Source organism: Lathyrus oleraceus, chromosome 2 (assembly GCF_024323335.1).
Source record: "Lathyrus oleraceus cultivar Zhongwan6 chromosome 2, CAAS_Psat_ZW6_1.0, whole genome shotgun sequence".
In the NCBI taxonomy this organism is placed as follows: Eukaryota; Viridiplantae; Streptophyta; class Magnoliopsida; order Fabales; family Fabaceae; genus Lathyrus; species Lathyrus oleraceus.
Genome location: NC_066580.1, coordinates 393,508,177 through 393,526,092, shown reverse-complemented (window position 1 = coordinate 393,526,092; position 17,916 = coordinate 393,508,177).

Genomic DNA, 17,916 nt, shown 5'->3' with positions numbered 1-17,916 from the left:
ATGAGTTCTTCTGAGCTTCTGCTTCACAGGCACGCACTCAGGTTTCAAAGGTAGGAAATGTTGCACAATATTTGTATCCAGACCTGGCATGTCTTCATATGACCATGCAAAGACATCAACATATTCTCGTAGCAATTCAATCAACCCCTTCTTAACAGATTCTTCAAGGAGTGCCCCAATCTTCACCTCTCGCACACAATACTCAGACCCCAACTTGACTGTTTCCAGATTCTCGAGATGCGGCTGAATGATCTTCCCTTCATGCTCAAGTAGACGGGTAATCTCGTCAGGAATCTCTTCAACATCATCTTCTTCCGCCTCAAATACAGGGAACTCAAAATTGGGAGATGGTGTTGGATCATTATGTTCAATGGGTTGGATCAACCTGCATAATGATTTTGGATATGAAAAGCTTTAGACTTCAGACAAGGCAAATCATTATGCAGATGAAAAGATTGATTTTATTTTGTTTTTCAGGGTTTTATATGATCACCAATTTCATGCAAAAAAGCGAAAAAGGAAAATAATTGGAAAAACAAACATTTAACATGAATTTATTGAATGAAAATATCATTGTATTTATGTTGCCAACAATGTCATCACTCCTCCTTTTGGCATGGGAGAAGGGTTTTTAAACAAAGTGATCATTACGTTGACTTGTGGATAACTGTAGGAATATCCACAGCGACCCAATTGTTGCAGATCCCTCCAAGGATGATGAAATTGTCCGAATCCTCTGCATCCTCTTCCAAGACGGCAGCAGCTTCTTCATCCTGACCTGTGTGGATAAAACCTCCACTCTTGAATAGCCCTTGCACATTGAAGACCCCAGAAGAAAAGCCAATGCTAGCCCGGGACTTATTGTCTTCTAGCTCGATCATTTTTCCTAAACCAGCAGTCGCAACACCCTCGATGGCCAACTTCGCATCTTTGTAGGAAGCAAATGAAGGAGTTCTCTTCTCAATAGGCTCAGCTATAGATAAAGCTTGGAAAGGAGTTCCAACTTCATCCTCATCATCTATGTATGAGAAGAAAGACAAGTGGCTAACCAGGAGAGCCTTTTCTCCCCCTACCACTACCAGTTTCTTATTCTTCACAAATTTCAGCTTCTGGTGTAGGGTGGATGTCACGGCGCCAGCCTCGTGAATCCATGGTCTGCCTAAGAGACAGCTGTACGATGGGTGAATGTCCATAACCTGGAAGGTAATCTGGAAATCACTTGGTCCAATTTTGATTGGGAGATCAACTTCCCCAATCACAGTTTTACGCGACCCATCGAAGGCCTTCACAACTACTCCACTCTGCCTCATGGGAGGCCCTTGATATGCTAGTTTCGAGAGAGTGGACTTCGGCAATACATTCAGGGATGACCCAGTGTCCACCAGCACATTGGACATGGCGTCGTCTTTACAGTTCATGGAGATGTGTAATGCCAAGTTGTGGTCTCTTCCCTCCTCAGGGAGATCAGAGTCACAGAAACTCAAATTGTTACAAGCAGTGATATTTGCAACAATGCTATCGAATTGTTCTATAGTGACATCGTGATCCACATATGCTATATGCAAAACTTTTTGCAATGCCTCTCTTTGTGGTTCTGAATTCAGAAGCAATGATAATACGAATATTTTGGATGGCGTTTGTAGAAACTGGTCTACAACATTATACTCACTCTTCTTGATGAGCCTTAGCATCTCATCACAGTCTTCTTTCTCATTGCCACTAGGGCCAATAGAAGTAGGAGTTTTTAGTACAGAGGAGGGCTTAACTGCAAGTGCCGGGTTCGGAGAATTCACCGCATTCCCAATCGGGCGTTCAACAAAATTAGCATTAGCTTGAGGTTTCGGTGGTGCTGAAAATACTCGACCACTGCGGGTCAAACGACTTACATCTGCGATATTAACAATAGAGGAGGATGGTAAAGACACTTCTTTCCCATCTTCTACAGCAACAACGTTGTAACGAAAGGGAATTGCTTTTTCGGAAGAGTACGACACAAGACCGCCAGGTTTAATGATCAGGGAAGGAGAAACCTTCTGCTTGCTACCATCGTACTTAATGGTAACAGGCTCGGGCATCCGGAACACCGGGGAAATTTACGTTGACCTCAGGCTCATCTTCGTCAACATTCCTATTCTGAAGGATCTCAATGACTCCTTCATCCAGCATATCCTGAAGATCCTTGCGCACCTGGCGACAACCTAATCGGTTAACAGGGCATATTCCGCATCTATCATGATCGTGCTCATAATGACTGTACTCACATAGCAACCGATGCATTTCAACCAGAGACTGTCGAATATGGCTGACATACTTGACTTTGTACTTGCTAGGGCAGCCCTGGACCATGTTGACAGATTTCCCATGCTCGGGCAATGGGTTCTTCTTCACATTAGGACCTACGTCCTCGAAACACAGAATGCCACACCTTACAAGGTCTTGAACCTTGGTCTTTAAAGGATAGCAATTCTCCACGTCGTGGCCGGGAGCACCAGAATGATAAACACAATGCAATTCGGGCTTATACCACCACTGGGGGTTAGCAGGTATAGCCGGTGGGTCTCTTGGAGTAATCAACTTCCTCTCTATCAAAGAGGGATATAACTCTGCGTACATCATCAGAATAGGATCAAAAGTGACATTTTTCCTCTCGTAACTCGTGCTGGTTTGATTACTGTTTCGAGGCTGGTAGGCCTGTTGTTGCGGACGGTGTTGTTGTTGTTGATATTGCTGAGGTGGTTGCTGATTGTTGTTGTGTTGCTGGTACTGTTGATTATCTCTGAAAACAGGTGCTATGTGAGCCACCTGGTGCTGGTTACTGGAGGGACGCACGGTCTTCCTCCTCACAGAGGGTCTTCTTGGTTTCACATGGGAGGTCACAGCATGTGCCTTTCCATCTTTCTTCTTTGCAAACGTCCCATAACATTTGGCAGAAGAGCCTTCTTCCTTGGTTAGACGTCCTTCTGTAACCCCTTCTTCTAAACGCATCCCCATATTCACCATTTCAGTGAAGTCAGAAGGAGCGCTAGCAATCATCTTCTCATAATAGAATGAACTCAAGGTCTTCAGAAAGATCTTGGTTATTTCCTTCTCTTCTAGCGGAGGTACGATCTGCGCTGCCAACTCTCGCCACCTCTGGGCATTATCTTTGAATGTTTCTTTATCCTTCTGGGACATGGCCCTCAATTGATCCCTATCGGGAGCCATATCCACATTATACTTGTACTGCTTGACGAAGGCCTCACCAAGGTCGTTGAAGGATCGGATGTTCGCACTGTCTAAACCCATATACCAGCGCAGAGCGGCACCGAACAAACTATCCTGAAAATAGTGGATGAGCAACTGGTCGTTCTCGGTTTGAGTTGACATCTTCCTAGCATACATGACCAGGTGACTGAGAGGGCAGGTATTACCCTTGTATTTTTCAAAGTCAGGGACCTTGAATTTCACAGGAATCTTCACGTTGGGAACCAAGCAGAGTTCGGCAGCAAACTTGCCGAAAAGATCCTTTCCTTTGAGAGTCTTCAATTCCTTGTGAAGCTCAAGAAATTGATCGTTCATAGCGTCCATCTTCTCATAGACATATGGGCCCTCAGATGGCTCAGAATGATAGATGGTGTCGTCTAACCTGGGAAAAGTATGCACAACAGGAGGAGGAACAACAAGGACTGGGCTAGATGCCGACATAGAAGCAAAAGTTGGAGCAGGACCCTCAGGCATGAAATTAGGAGGTATCCCCCACGGGAACCTGGTTGGCATGGCTGTAGGAGGAAAGTGTGCACTGGCTGCGGGCACAGTTTAGGAGACAATTTCTGAGATAACTGTCCTCTGGGGAGGAGTTGAAGGCGTCGGAGAAACCTGGCTCTGGGCAGCCAAGAATGATTCCATCAAGGCACTCAGTCTGGCCACTTCCTCTTTGAGTTCACGGTTCTCTTGCTCTAGTTGATCCATCAGTCTTGAAGTGTTGGCTCTAGTGTAGTACCGGTGAGTCAGCTTGTCTTCAAAATAAATGAAGAACATAGAGTTAGACCACAGGACAAGAAGCCGGGAACAAAACCTGCTTATGCACATGATGCATGCTCGTGCATATGATTTGTTTTTATTTCAAAGGAACTCTAGGGTTTTATTTGCAAATTTTGGAAATATTTAACATTTATCGCATATAGAAATATTTCATAAACTAATATCAAGGAGCTTCCCATAGCGAGCTTTGAAACCCAAGGGATCTAATACATAAGATGTCAAATTCCTTAACTCTTTTAGATCGGGCTGTCGAAAGTTGTACTTCTTTGTATGCCTCTTTGGTCTTTCCATGTCTGAAATTTTTTGCAAATAAACCCTTTAAGTTCCTTGACAATTTTCTGATTTTTTTTTTATGACATGAATGCATGCATGTATGAATGCAACAATCACACTCAAGGATCAAGCAAATCACACCAGACAAAGGTCATGGGAAAGCTCATAGCATCCTTAATATCAATCATCCATTTTGGTGGATTATGGTTTTCACTTTGTCAACACCCAAGTTCCATTGATATTAATGATACATGAACCGGCTCAATCATCCTTAATATCAATCATCCATCTTGGTGGATTATGGTTTTCACCTTATCGACACCCGAGTTCCATTGATATTAAGGATGAACGACTCAACCATGAATCACGGGTTTGTTGAGAGTCACGAGCATGGAGTCTCGGTTAAGAACCACCCAAAGGGAGTGTACTAGGGTTTAAACCTGCCGAACATGTTCTACAAGAGGTTCCCATAGTCATCATCCCATCTTTCGAATATTATCGGAGAAACGAATACTCGTATTCCAAAAATATTCTCAAGAGAGACTCTTATGAGTGTAGTATCGCGTAACAATCGCATCAGATCTTACATCTGAACGACTTCCGCACTACGTCCTAAAAATAGGCCAAGATGGGCTTGGTAAACTAAGGTCCTTGGCTTCTAAGGCACGTGTTAAAATAATAATGCCTAACCACAAATAACTTGTGTGACATTATTAATCCAACATGACCTCCACCAAGTGAATGGACTCGCAAGTCAACTTGCTAAGGAATAACTCCACACAAGTCGACGAGACTATGCCATTCTCCTATCCTAAGGTGCACTCGAGTTCGGGTATAGAATTCATCTCACAGGGATCACCAAGCAAACAAGCAATTGTATATCAAGCAATTCAAACATTACAATCAATACAGTAATCCCAAATTGTACAAAAATATGTCATATAACAAATAAACAATATCATACAACAAGGGTGAAAAGTAGGCAAAACCACCAAGGAAATCAAATTCCCCAGCAGAGTCGCCACTTTTCTGTAGCGGTGTATTCGTCACTTTATGATTTATTGACTAAATCAAAAGGAAAGCATACAAAGAATCGAGTCGCCACCGCACTTTTATTTATCCAAAGGAATGGCTAAAAAGCGAACAAAAGCCTAAGAAGTTTTACGCATAGAAAACTAATGAAAAGATCAGAGATCTGGATAAGGGGTTAATTACGTAATGGGAAGGTGTTAGGCACCCAAAACGTCCTAGGTACTCCTAGGGAGCCTTTTCACAACTTGTTGTATGAAATGTTATTTGTTTATGAAATATTTATTGTGCAAACATGGATTGAAGGGATGAGAAAAGAATATACAAGTTATTATTTTAGTGTTTGAACGGATGAACCCGTTGCCTACGTACCTTTCCATGGAAGGTAAGGATCAAAACGCCGTAGTTCGGCTAAAAGATTTCCAAAAGTAAGTGAATGGATTGATTTTAAACAAAATCCCTAAAGTCTTTCATTATCCACGGGAGAAAACTCAACCTTATACAAACAACAAGTCCACCATGTGAGAATAGCTTCGACATACTAGAGGGGTTAACCCTGTTTTCAGTATGGAAGTCTTACGATTCAATCACTAAGGACAAAAGGCGAGATTAACATCAACCACTAAGATAATTGAAACCTATGGCTAATGTATGAAAACTTGATTAAGAAGTGGACTAGGATGTTTTGGGAGATCTGGGTAAGGGGTTAATTACGCAATGGGAAGGTGTTAGGCACCCAAAACATCCTAGGTACTCCTAGGGAGCCCTTTTCACAACTTCTTAATCAAGTTTTCATACATTAGCCATAGGTTTCAATTATCTTAGTGGTTGATGTTAATCTCGCCTTTTGTCCTTAGTGATTGAATCGTAAGACTTCCATACTGAAAACAGGGTTAACCCCTCTAGTATGTCGAAGCTATTCTCACATGGTGGACTTGTTGTTTGTATAAGGTTGAGTTTTCTCCCGTGGATAATGAAAGACTTTAGGGATTTTGTTTAAAATCAATCCATTCACTTACTTTTGGAAATCTTTTAGCCGAACTAGGGCGTTTTGATCCTTACCTTCCATGGAAAGGTACGTAGGCAACGGGTTCATCCGTTCAAACACTAAAATAATAATTTGTATATTCTTTTCTCATCCCTTCAATCCATGTTTGCACAATAAATATTTCATAAACAAATAACATTTCATACAACAAGTTGTGAAAAGGGCTCCCTAGGAGTACCTAGGACGTTTTGGGTGCCTAACACCTTCCCATTACGTAATTAACCCCTTATCCAGATCTCTGATCTTTTCATTAGTTTTCTATGCGTAAAACTTCTTAGGCTTTTGTTCGCTTTTTAGCCATTCCTTTGGATAAATAAAAGTGCGGTGGCGACTCGATTCTTTGTATGCTTTCCTTTTGATTTAGTCAATAAATCATAAAGTGACGAATACACCGCTACAGAAAAGTGGCGACTCTGCTGGGGATAGAAAAGAGATCCTTGGTGGTTTTGCCTACTTTTCACCCTTGTTGTATGATATTTGTTTATCTGTTATATGACATATTTTTGTACTATTTGGGATTACTGTATTGATTGTAATGATTGAATTGCTTGATATGTAATTGCTTGTTTGCTTGGTGATCTCTGTGAGATGAGTTCTATACCCGAACTCGAGTGCACCTTAGGATAGGAGAATGGCATAGTCTCGTTGACTTGTGTGGAGTATTCCTTAGCAAGTTGACTTGCGAGTCCATTCACTTGGTGGAGGTCATGTTGGATTAATAATGTCACACAAGTTATTTGTGGTTAGGCATTATTCTTTTAACATGTGCCTTAGAAGCCAAGGACCTTAGTTTACCAAGCCCATCTTGGCCTATTTTAGGACGTAGTGCGGAGGTCGTTCAAATGTAAGATCTGATGCGATTGTTACACGATACTACACTCATAAGAGTCTCTCTTGAGAATATTTTTGGAATACGAGTATTCGTTCCTCCGATAATATTCGAAGGATGGGATGATGACTATGGGAACCTCTGGTAGAACATGTTCGGCAGGTTTAAACCCTAGTACACTCCCTTTGGGTGGTTCTTAACCGAGACTCCATTCTCGTGACTCTCAACAAACCCGTGATTCGTGGTTGAGTCGTTCAGACATCCTTAATATCAATGGAACTTTGGTGTCGATAAGGTGAAATCCATAATCCACCAAAATGGATGATTGATATTAAGGATGATTGAGCCGGTTCATGTATCGTTAATATCAATGGAACTTGGGTGCCGATAAGGTGTAAACCATAATCTACCAAAATGGATGATTGATATTAAGGATACTATGAGCTTTCCCATGACCTTTGTCTGGTGTGACTTGCTTGATCCTTGAGTGTGATTGCTGCATTCATACATTCATGCATTCATGTCATCAGAAAAATCAGAAAATTTTCAAGGAACTTAAGGGGTTTATTTGCAAAATTTTCAGACATGGAAAGACCAAAAAGGCATACAAAGAAGTACAGCTTTAGACAGCCCGATCTGAAAGAGTTAAGGAATCTGACATCTTATGTATTAGATCCCTTGGGTTTCAAAGCTCGCTATGGGAAGCTTCTGCCTTTGTTGACTACTCAGGTTGACGAAGGGTTGATGAGTACTGTGGTGCAGTTCTATGATCCTCTGTATCATTGCTTCTCTTTTCTGGATTTTCAGTTGTTGCCTACGCTCGAGGAGTATGCTCATCTTGTGGGTATTCCTATTCTGGATCAGGTGTCGTTTAGTGGCTTAGAGAGTATTCCGACTTCTCGAGAGATCGCAGACTTGTTGCACATAGATGAATCCCTTATTGAAGCGCATATGACCACCAAAGGTGGAATTCAGGGTCTTCCTTCTGATTTCCTCGTCGCTCAAGCTACCGCTTATGGGAAGGCCAGGAGTGAGGATGCCTTTGAGGCCATATTCGTGCTGCTCATCTATGGATTGGTATTGTTCCCCAACATCGACAAATTTGTGGATGTGAACGCCATTAGGATCTTTTGTGTTCTTTGTAACACCCCGATAATAATATGATAATTATTTAAATTAAGTTAATAATATATTTATTAATTTAATTAGATAATTGGATTATTATTATTATTTTTGGAATTATTGAATTATTATTATTATTATTATTGGAATAATAATATAAATTGGAAAATATATATATAAGTTGGAAATAAGGAAAAGAATCCCATTTGGTAAAAAGAGTTTTACGTGAAACAGAGAAGCGGCTGAAAAGTGGAAAGTGGAGAAAGGACAAAGAGGAAGAGCAAGGGCAAAGGTTGGAGAAGAGAAAAGCTTGGAGCTCAAAGATTCGCCGGATTAACTCAGGTAAGGGGGGTTTATCGTCGTTTAATGGGTATTATGGGTTAGCATGTAATGGGTAGTGATAAACCGTTGAATTGACCCTAATTGGGATTGTGAATGCTGAAAATTATGTTGGATAAGCTGTGTGAAAACTGAAATTGAACCTGTATTTGAGTGTGTTGTAATTTCCCGAACGTAGAGCTTTTTACGGAATTGGAATCGGAGGTCCGGAAGTCCTCCAACGGCGGAAAATGCGGAGAATTCTGCATTCTGCTTTGTGTTAGCGCAGGAACAGCTTTCTGTCTTGCGTTAACCGGTTAACCCAGGGTGTTAACCGATTAACACTGTGTTGTATTGTGTAAAATTGCTGTTTTGTCTGCGTTAACCGGTTAACCCAGGGTGTTAACCGGTTAACACTGTTGTGATTGCTGAGATATTGCTGTTTGTGCTGCGTTAACCGGTTAACCCAGGGTGTTAACCGGTTAACACTGTTAAGTTTTGGGCAGGAAGCGTGTTTGTGCTGCGTTAACCGGTTAACCCAGGGCGTTAACCGGTTAACACCGTTGCAGAGTGGAAAATTGGTGTTTTAAATGTTGTGTACTTAATTGATGGTTGGCATATGTTGGCGGATGATGTAATAGGGATTATTTCCTGTTGTTTTGAGTAGTAAGGGTATTAGTAGAGTGTGCTAATACTGTGATTAATTATTTGACATGATATGGTGTTTGATACATGTGTTGATGATGTATGATGATATGTATAATGTTGTGAATGTATATATTATGCATGTATTTGTGAATGGACTGTTGTATGGCTTAGAGTGTGAGCATATGTCCATTGTGGATTGTTGTTGATGTTTGCATGCTAGGTGATTAGTGTGCATAGCATAGCCTTTGGGGCTGTAGCTAATTCCCATGGTGAGGAATTAGTGAGTGAATCATTGTGGATTTGTTGTTGATGTTTGCATGCTAGGTGATTAGTATGCATAGCATAGCCTTTGGGGCTGTAGCTAATTCCCATGGTGAGGAATTAGTGAGTGAGTCAATAGATCTCAAATGAGTGGGACTAGTGAGCTTAGTAGCCGTATCTGGATTTGATCGGTGAGCTTGAACTATATGTTCAAGAATAGTCGGTACCGCATGTGTGGAGTCTCATTTCATAATGTATGTATGGCGTATAATATGAATGGATGTATTCCAATATTATACGTGTGGTTGTGTCGACATTGAGTATGAGTATGAATTGTGTAGTATTGAGTATGATAATTGGGTTGATGTGCCGTTACTGAATGTGTGATATGATTAGGGTGATTAATGTGTTAATTTACTTAACATGACATGATATTTTATAATGCTTACTATATCGATTGAGGAACTCACCCTTACAACTATTTTTCAGGTAACGAGCAATGAGTTGAGTAGAAGCTAATGCTTGGAGTCTAGTGTAGTCTCCTTAGTGGGTCATGCTCTGATAGATGTAACATCGGGAGGGAACATTTTAATTGTGTTGTTGATGATTGTTGAACCAGTTTACATGTAGTATGTTGCATGTTTTGAATGATCGATTTGATCTCTATCCGCTGCGTATTATGCAACTGTTTTATTTGATAAATAACTGAGCATGACAAGCTACTTTGATGAATAGTGTGAAATATTGTGTGACACCCTTAATTGCATATTTACTCTGATAGATACATATTTGTTATTTTGATTAAATATTTGGGGTATTTTAGAAGGGTGTTACATTAGTGGTATCAGAGCATCGTCGGTCGAGTCGAGTCGTAATTATTCTGTTCCCCTGTACGGGATAGAGGTTGTGTAACCCTATCAGTACTTATTGTTTTAGTTTGTTGGGTTTTCAGAATAGAGATGGCTGGAAGAGGTAGAGACGATGCTGCGATTGCTGAGGCTCTGGGTATGCTAGCTGGAGTACTGGGAGGGAATCCGAATGTTGTGGGAATGGGAGCTGCTCGTCAATTGAGTGAGTTCCAGAAGAACAATCCTCCAATGTTCAAGGGAGCATACGATCCAGATGGCGCTCAGAAGTGGTTGAAGGAGATAGAGAGAATCTTCCGAGTGACTGAGTGTGCCGATAACCAGAAGGTCAGGTTCGGTACGCATATGCTGTCAGAAGAAGCAGATGATTGGTGGGTTGCTACCCGCACTGAGTTGGAAACTGCTGGGAATGCTGAGATCACTTGGGTTGTATTCAGAGAGAGATTTCTGAGGAAGTACTTTCCAGAGGATGTCAGAGGAAAGAAAGAGATAGAGTTCTTAGAATTGAAACAGGGTAACAAGTCTGTTACTGAGTATGCTGCTAAGTTCACAGAGTTGTCAAAGTATTATACTCCCTATAATGAGGCTGCTGGAGAATTTTCGAAATGTGTGAAGTTTGAGAACGGGTTACGTCCCGAGATCAAGCAGGCTATTGGATACCAACGGATCTGTGTGTTTTCTGACTTGGTTGACTGTTGCAGGATTTTTGAACAGGATTCCAAAGCCAGAGCAGAGAGCTATCAGCAAAGGGTTGATAGGAAAGGCAAGAATCAGAATGATCATGGAAAACCGTATGCAGCTGGCAAAGGTTTTCAGAAGCAGAGTGGGATGAAGAGGCCTAGTGGGGGAGACTCTAGCGCCCCTGCTAAGTGTTATAGATGTGGTCGGGCTGGACATCGTTTGATCAGAGGTACGTGTTATATTAATGGCTTTCCTCTTGTAGCTATTATTGACACCGGTGCTACTCATTCCTTTATATCTTTGGATTGTGCTGTGAAACTTAAGTTAGAGATATCTGAGATGCATGGTAGTATGGTGATTGATACTCCTGCGAAGGGTTCAGTGACTACTACTTCAGTTTGTTTAAATTGTCCTTTGAGTATTTTTGGTAGAGACTTTGGGGTAGACCTTGTGTGTCTTCCACTAGTGCAGATTGATGTTATCTTGGGTATGAACTGGTTGGTGTTTAACCGAGTTTATATCAACTGTTTTGATAAGACTATGATTTTTCCTGAGATTGAGGAAGGAGAGAGTTTGGTTCTATCAGCGAGGCAGGTGAATGAGGCAGTAACAGATGGGGCAGAGTTGTTTATGCTGTTAGCGACTTTGGAGGCTAAAGATAAACTGGTGATTTGCGATCTAGCTGTGGTGTGTGATTTTCCTGATGTGTTTCCAGAAGAAGTGAATGAATTACCGCCAGAGCGTGAAGTTGAGTTCTCGATTGAATTGGTACCTGGTACTAGGCCGATATCGATGGCTCCGTACCGTATGTCTGCTGTTGAGTTAACTGAATTGAAGAGTCAGTTGGAAGATCTGTTGGATAAGAAATTTATTCGTCCGAGTGTGTCACCGTGGGGTGCACCAGTGTTATTGGTTAAGAAGAAAGAAGGTACTATGAGGTTGTGTGTGGACTACAGGCAACTGAATAAAGTGACGATCAAGAATCGGTATCCTTTGCCGAGGATTGATGATTTGATGGATCAATTGGTTGGTGCGAGTGTGTTCAGCAAGATAGATTTGAGATCTGGGTATCATCAGATACGTGTGAAAACTGAGGATATTCAGAAGACTGCTTTCAGAACAAGGTATGGACATTATGAGTATTCTGTAATGCCTTTTGGTGTGACTAATGCGCCTGGAGTATTTATGGAGTATATGAATAGGATTTTCCATCCGTACCTAGATAAGTTTGTTGTGGTGTTTATTGATGACATTTTGGTGTATTCGAAATCTGAAGAAGAGCATGCTGAACATTTGAGAGTGGTTTTAGGAGTTCTACGAGAAAAGAAGTTATTTGCTAAACTGTCTAAGTGTGAATTTTGGTTAGAAGAGGTTAGTTTTCTTGGTCATGTAATTTCAAGAGGTGGTGTTGCTGTTGATCCTTCTAAGATAGAAGCGGTGTCTAAGTGGGAAGCTCCTAAGTCTGTTGCTGAGATTCGAAGTTTCCTTGGATTGGCTGGTTATTATAGGAAGTTCATTGAGGGATTTTCTAAGTTGGCGTTACCGTTGACGATGTTGACCAAAAAGGGGCAAGCGTTTGTTTGGGACTCGAAATGTGAAGAAGGTTTCCAAGAGTTAAAGAGGAGGTTAACTACTGCTCCTATTCTGATATTACCGAGTCCGTCGGAACCATTTGAGGTTTACTGTGATGCTTCTTGTTGGGTTTGGGTGGTGTGTTGATGCAGAATAAGCAGGTTATAGCTTATGCTTCGAGACAACTGAGGGTTCATGAGAGGAACTATCCGACGTACGATTTAAAGTTGGCAGCTGTGGTATTTGTTCTGAAATTATGGAGGCATTACTTGTATGGATCAAGATTTGAGGTTTTCAGTGACCATAAAAGTTTAAAGTATTTGTTTGATCAGAAAGAGCTGAATATGAGACAGAGGAAATGGTTAGAGTTTCTGAAGGATTATGACTTTGGTTTGAATTACCATCCGGGTAAAGCAAACGTAGTGGCTGATGCATTGAGTCGGAAATCATTGCATATGTCTATGTTAATGGTTAGAGAATTGGATTTAATTGAGCAGTTTAGAGACTTGAGTTTGGTGTGTGAGAGTACTCACAATAGTGTTAAATTGGGAATGTTGAAATTAACGAGTGGTATTCTGGATGAGATTAGAGAGGGTCAGAAATCCGATGTGCTTTTGGTTGATAAGTTGACTCTAGTGAATCAAGGTCAAGGTGGTGAATTCAGAGTTGATAAGAACGGTGTTTTGAAATTTGGTAATCGGGTGTGTATTCCGGACGTTACCGAACTTAAGAAGAGTATTCTGGAGGAAGGACATCGTAGTGGCTTGAGTATTCATCCTGGAGCTACGAAGATGTATCATGATTTGAAAAAGTTATTTTGGTGGCCGGGAATGAAAAGAGAAATTGCGAGTTTTGTTTATTCTTGTTTGACTTGTCAGAAGTCAAAGATTGAGCATCAGAAGCCGTCTGGGCTAATGAAACCGTTGGCTATTCCAGAGTGGAAGTGGGATAGTATCAGTATGGATTTTGTTTCTGGTTTACCGAGGACAAGTAAGAATTTTGAAGCTATTTGGGTGATTGTTGATAGATTGACGAAATCGGCTCATTTCATTCCGATCAGAATGGATTATCCGTTAGAGAGATTAGCTGAGTTGTATATTGAGAAGATTGTAAGTTTGCATGGTATTCCGTCGAGTATTGTTTCGGACAGAGATCCTAGATTTACATCGAAGTTCTGGGAAGGTTTGCAGAGGGCTTTGGGAACTAAGCTGAGATTGAGTTCTGCATATCATCCGCAGACTGATGGTCAGACTGAGAGGACGATTCAGTCACTAGAGGATCTTTTGAGGGCTTGTGTTTTGGAAAAGGGAGGTGCTTGGGATTGTTATTTACCTTTGATTGAGTTTACCTACAACAATAGTTTTCATTCGAGCATTGGTATGGCACCGTTTGAAGCTTTGTATGGTAGGAGATGTCGGACACCTTTATGTTGGTATGAGTCCGGTGAGAGTGTTGTGGTTGGACCGGAGATTGTTCAACAAACTACGGAAAAGATTAAGATGATTCAGGAGAAGATGAGGATTGCTCAGAGTCGTCAGAAGAGTTATCACGACAAGAGAAGGAAGTCACTTGAGTTCCAAGAGGGAGATCATGTGTTCCTTCGTGTTACGCCGATAACTGGGGTTGGTCGAGCCTTGAAGTCGAAGAAGTTGACACCTCGATTTATTGGTCCTTATCAGATTTTGGAGAGGATAGGGGAGGTAGCCTATCGTGTCGCTTTACCACCGTCACTTGCAAATTTGCATGAGGTTTTTCATGTGTCTCAGTTGAGGAGGTACATTCATGATCCGTCGCATGTAGTCCAAGTAGATGATGTACAGGTGAGAGATAACCTGACTGTTGAAACATCACTTATGAGGATCGAGGATCGAGAGTTGAAGCAGTTGCGGGGTAAAGAGATTGCCTTGGTGAAGGTAGCTTGGGGAGGACCAGCAGGTGGCAATGTGACTTGGGAACTGAAGAGTCAGATGAAGGAGTCTTATCCTGAGTTATTCGCTTGAGGTATGTTTTCGAGGACGAAAACTCTTTTAGTGGGGGAGAGTTGTAACACCCCGATAATAATATGATAATTATTTAAATTAAGTTAATAATATATTTATTAATTTAATTAGATAATTGGATTATTATTATTATTTTTGGAATTATTGAATTATTATTATTATTATTATTGGAATAATAATATAAATTGGAAAATATATATATAAGTTGGAAATAAGGAAAAGAATCCCATTTGGTAAAAAGAGTTTTACGTGAAACAGAGAAGCGGCTGAAAAGTGGAAAGTGGAGAAAGGACAAAGAGGAAGAGCAAGGGCAAAGGTTGGAGAAGAGAAAAGCTTGGAGCTCAAAGATTCGCCGGATTAACTCAGGTAAGGGGGGGTTTATCGTCGTTTAATGGGTATTATGGGTTAGCATGTAATGGGTAGTGATAAACCGTTGAATTGACCCTAATTGGGATTGTGAATGCTGAAAATTATGTTGGATAAGCTGTGTGAAAACTGAAATTGAACCTGTATTTGAGTGTGTTGTAATTTCCCGAACGTAGAGCTTTTTACGGAATTGGAATCGGAGGTCCGGAAGTCCTCCAACGGCGGAAAATGCGGAGAATTCTGCATTCTGCTTTGTGTTAGCGCAGGAACAGCTTTCTGTCTTGCGTTAACCGGTTAACCCAGGGTGTTAACCGGTTAACACTGTGTTGTATTGTGTAAAATTGCTGTTTTGTCTGCGTTAACCGGTTAACCCAGGGTGTTAACCGGTTAACACTGTTGTGATTGCTGAGATATTGCTGTTTGTGCTGCGTTAACCGGTTAACCCAGGGTGTTAACCGGTTAACACTGTTAAGTTTTGGGCAGGAAGCGTGTTTGTGCTGCGTTAACCGGTTAACCCAGGGCGTTAACCGGTTAACACCGTTGCAGAGTGGAAAATTGGTGTTTTAAATGTTGTGTACTTAATTGATGGTTGGCATATGTTGGCGGATGATGTAATAGGGATTATTTCCTGTTGTTTTGAGTAGTAAGGGTATTAGTAGAGTGTGCTAATACTGTGATTAATTATTTGACATGATATGGTGTTTGATACATGTGTTGATGATGTATGATGATATGCATAATGTTGTGAATGTATATATTATGCATGTATGTGTGAATGGACTGTTGTATGGCTTAGAGTGTGAGCATATGTCCATTGTGGATTGTTGTTGATGTTTGCATGCTAGGTGATTAGTGTGCATAGCATAGCCTTTGGGGCTGTAGCTAATTCCCATGGTGAGGAATTAGTGAGTGAATCATTGTGGATTCGTTGTTGATGTTTGCATGCTAGGTGATTAGTATGCATAGCATAGCCTTTGGGGCTGTAGCTAATTCCCATGGTGAGGAATTAGTGAGTGAGTCACTAGATCTCAAATGAGTGGGACTAGTGAGCTTAGTAGCCGTATCTGGATTTGATCGGTGAGCTTGAACTATATGTTCAAGAATAGTCGGTACCGCATGTGTGGAGTCTCATTTCATAATGTATGTATGGCGTATAATATGAATGGATGTATTCCAATATTATACGTGTGGTTGTGTCGACATTGAGTATGAGTATGAATTGTGTAGTATTGAGTATGATAATTGGGTTGATGTGCCGTTACTGAATGTGTGATATGATTAGGGTGATTAATGTGTTAAATTACTTAACATGACATGATATTTTATAATGCTTACTATATCGATTGAGGAACTCACCCTTACAACTATTTTTCAGGTAACGAGCAATGAGTTGAGTAGAAGCTAATGCTTGGAGTCTAGTGTAGTCTCCTTAGTGGGTCATGCTCTGATAGATGTAACATCGGGAGGGAACATTTTAATTGTGTTGTTGATGATTGTTGAACCAGTTTACATGTAGTATGTTGCATGTTTTGAATGATCGATTTGATCTCTATCCGCTGCGTATTATGCAACTGTTTTATTTGATAAATAAATGAGCATGACAAGCTACTTTGATGAATAGTGTGAAATATTGTGTGACACCCTTAATTGCATATTTACTCTGATAGATACATATTTGTTATTTTGATTAAATATTTGGGGTATTTTAGAAGGGTGTTACATTCTTAATCCCGTTCCTACTCTGTTGGGTGATACCTAATTCTTTTTGCATCTGAGGAATGCAAAGGGTGGAGGAGTTATTGTGTGCTGTTTGCCTTTGTTGTATAAGTGGTTTATTTCTCACTTACCGCAGACGGTTGCTTTCAAGGAGAACAAGGGATGTCTACGGTGGTCTACGAGACTTATGTCTCTCACTAATGACGATATCTCTTGGTATGATCGCGTGTATGATACAGTTCAGATCATTGATTATTGTGGTGAATTACCTAATGTGCCTCTTCTTGGTACATGTGGTGGGATCAGCTACAACCCTATCTTATCACGTCGTCAGCTTGGGTTCCCCCTAAAAGATAAACCTCATAACATTCTGTTAGAAGGTGTATTCTTTCAGGAGGGTAAAGATCCCCAAGGCCTGAAAGCCAGGATGGTCCGCGCTTGGCGCAAGATTCACAAGAAGGGTATAAATGAGTTGGGTCCGAAGAACTGCATTGCTTTGGAGCGGTATACTTCTTGGGTCAGACAGAGAGCCTCAGAGTATCTTATGCCATATGATTATCCGAGACCTACACCTTTGGATGTGGCTGGGCCTTCAACCCTCCCTAACCAAGGCGTAGAAGAGTTGAGAGACGAAGACCTTTCACGTGCCTGGATCCGTGAAAGAGAAGAGTTGCTTCAACAACTTAAAGAGAAGGACACTCTAATTGAATTCCTCGAGCATCAGGTGATAGACGATCCGAATGATACCTGGACTTCTCTGCTTCCTCAGTCTTCCAAGTTCTGGAAGAGGAAGTATGATCGACTCGCTAAGGAGAAAGCAGATATGGAAGCAGCATATGAGAGAGAGATCAAGAGGCTTTGTGCATCTCGCCTTCCAGCATCTCGAGCTTCTAGGGATCCATAGGATGGTCATTTTCCTTTTCCCTTGTAATAATCAACAATACTGTACTTCTTTGTCTCAAATATATTTGATGAGATAATTTCCATATGCGATTAAATGCTTAAAATTTCAAAAAAAATTTTTTTTTGCAAATGATACCCCAAAAGTTCCTTGAAATAAAAACAAAGCATATGCACGAGCATTGCATGCATCATTTGCATAAGCAGGTGTTGTTCTGGTCTTCTTGTCTATGGCCTAACTCTGTGATCTTCATTTATTTTGAAGAC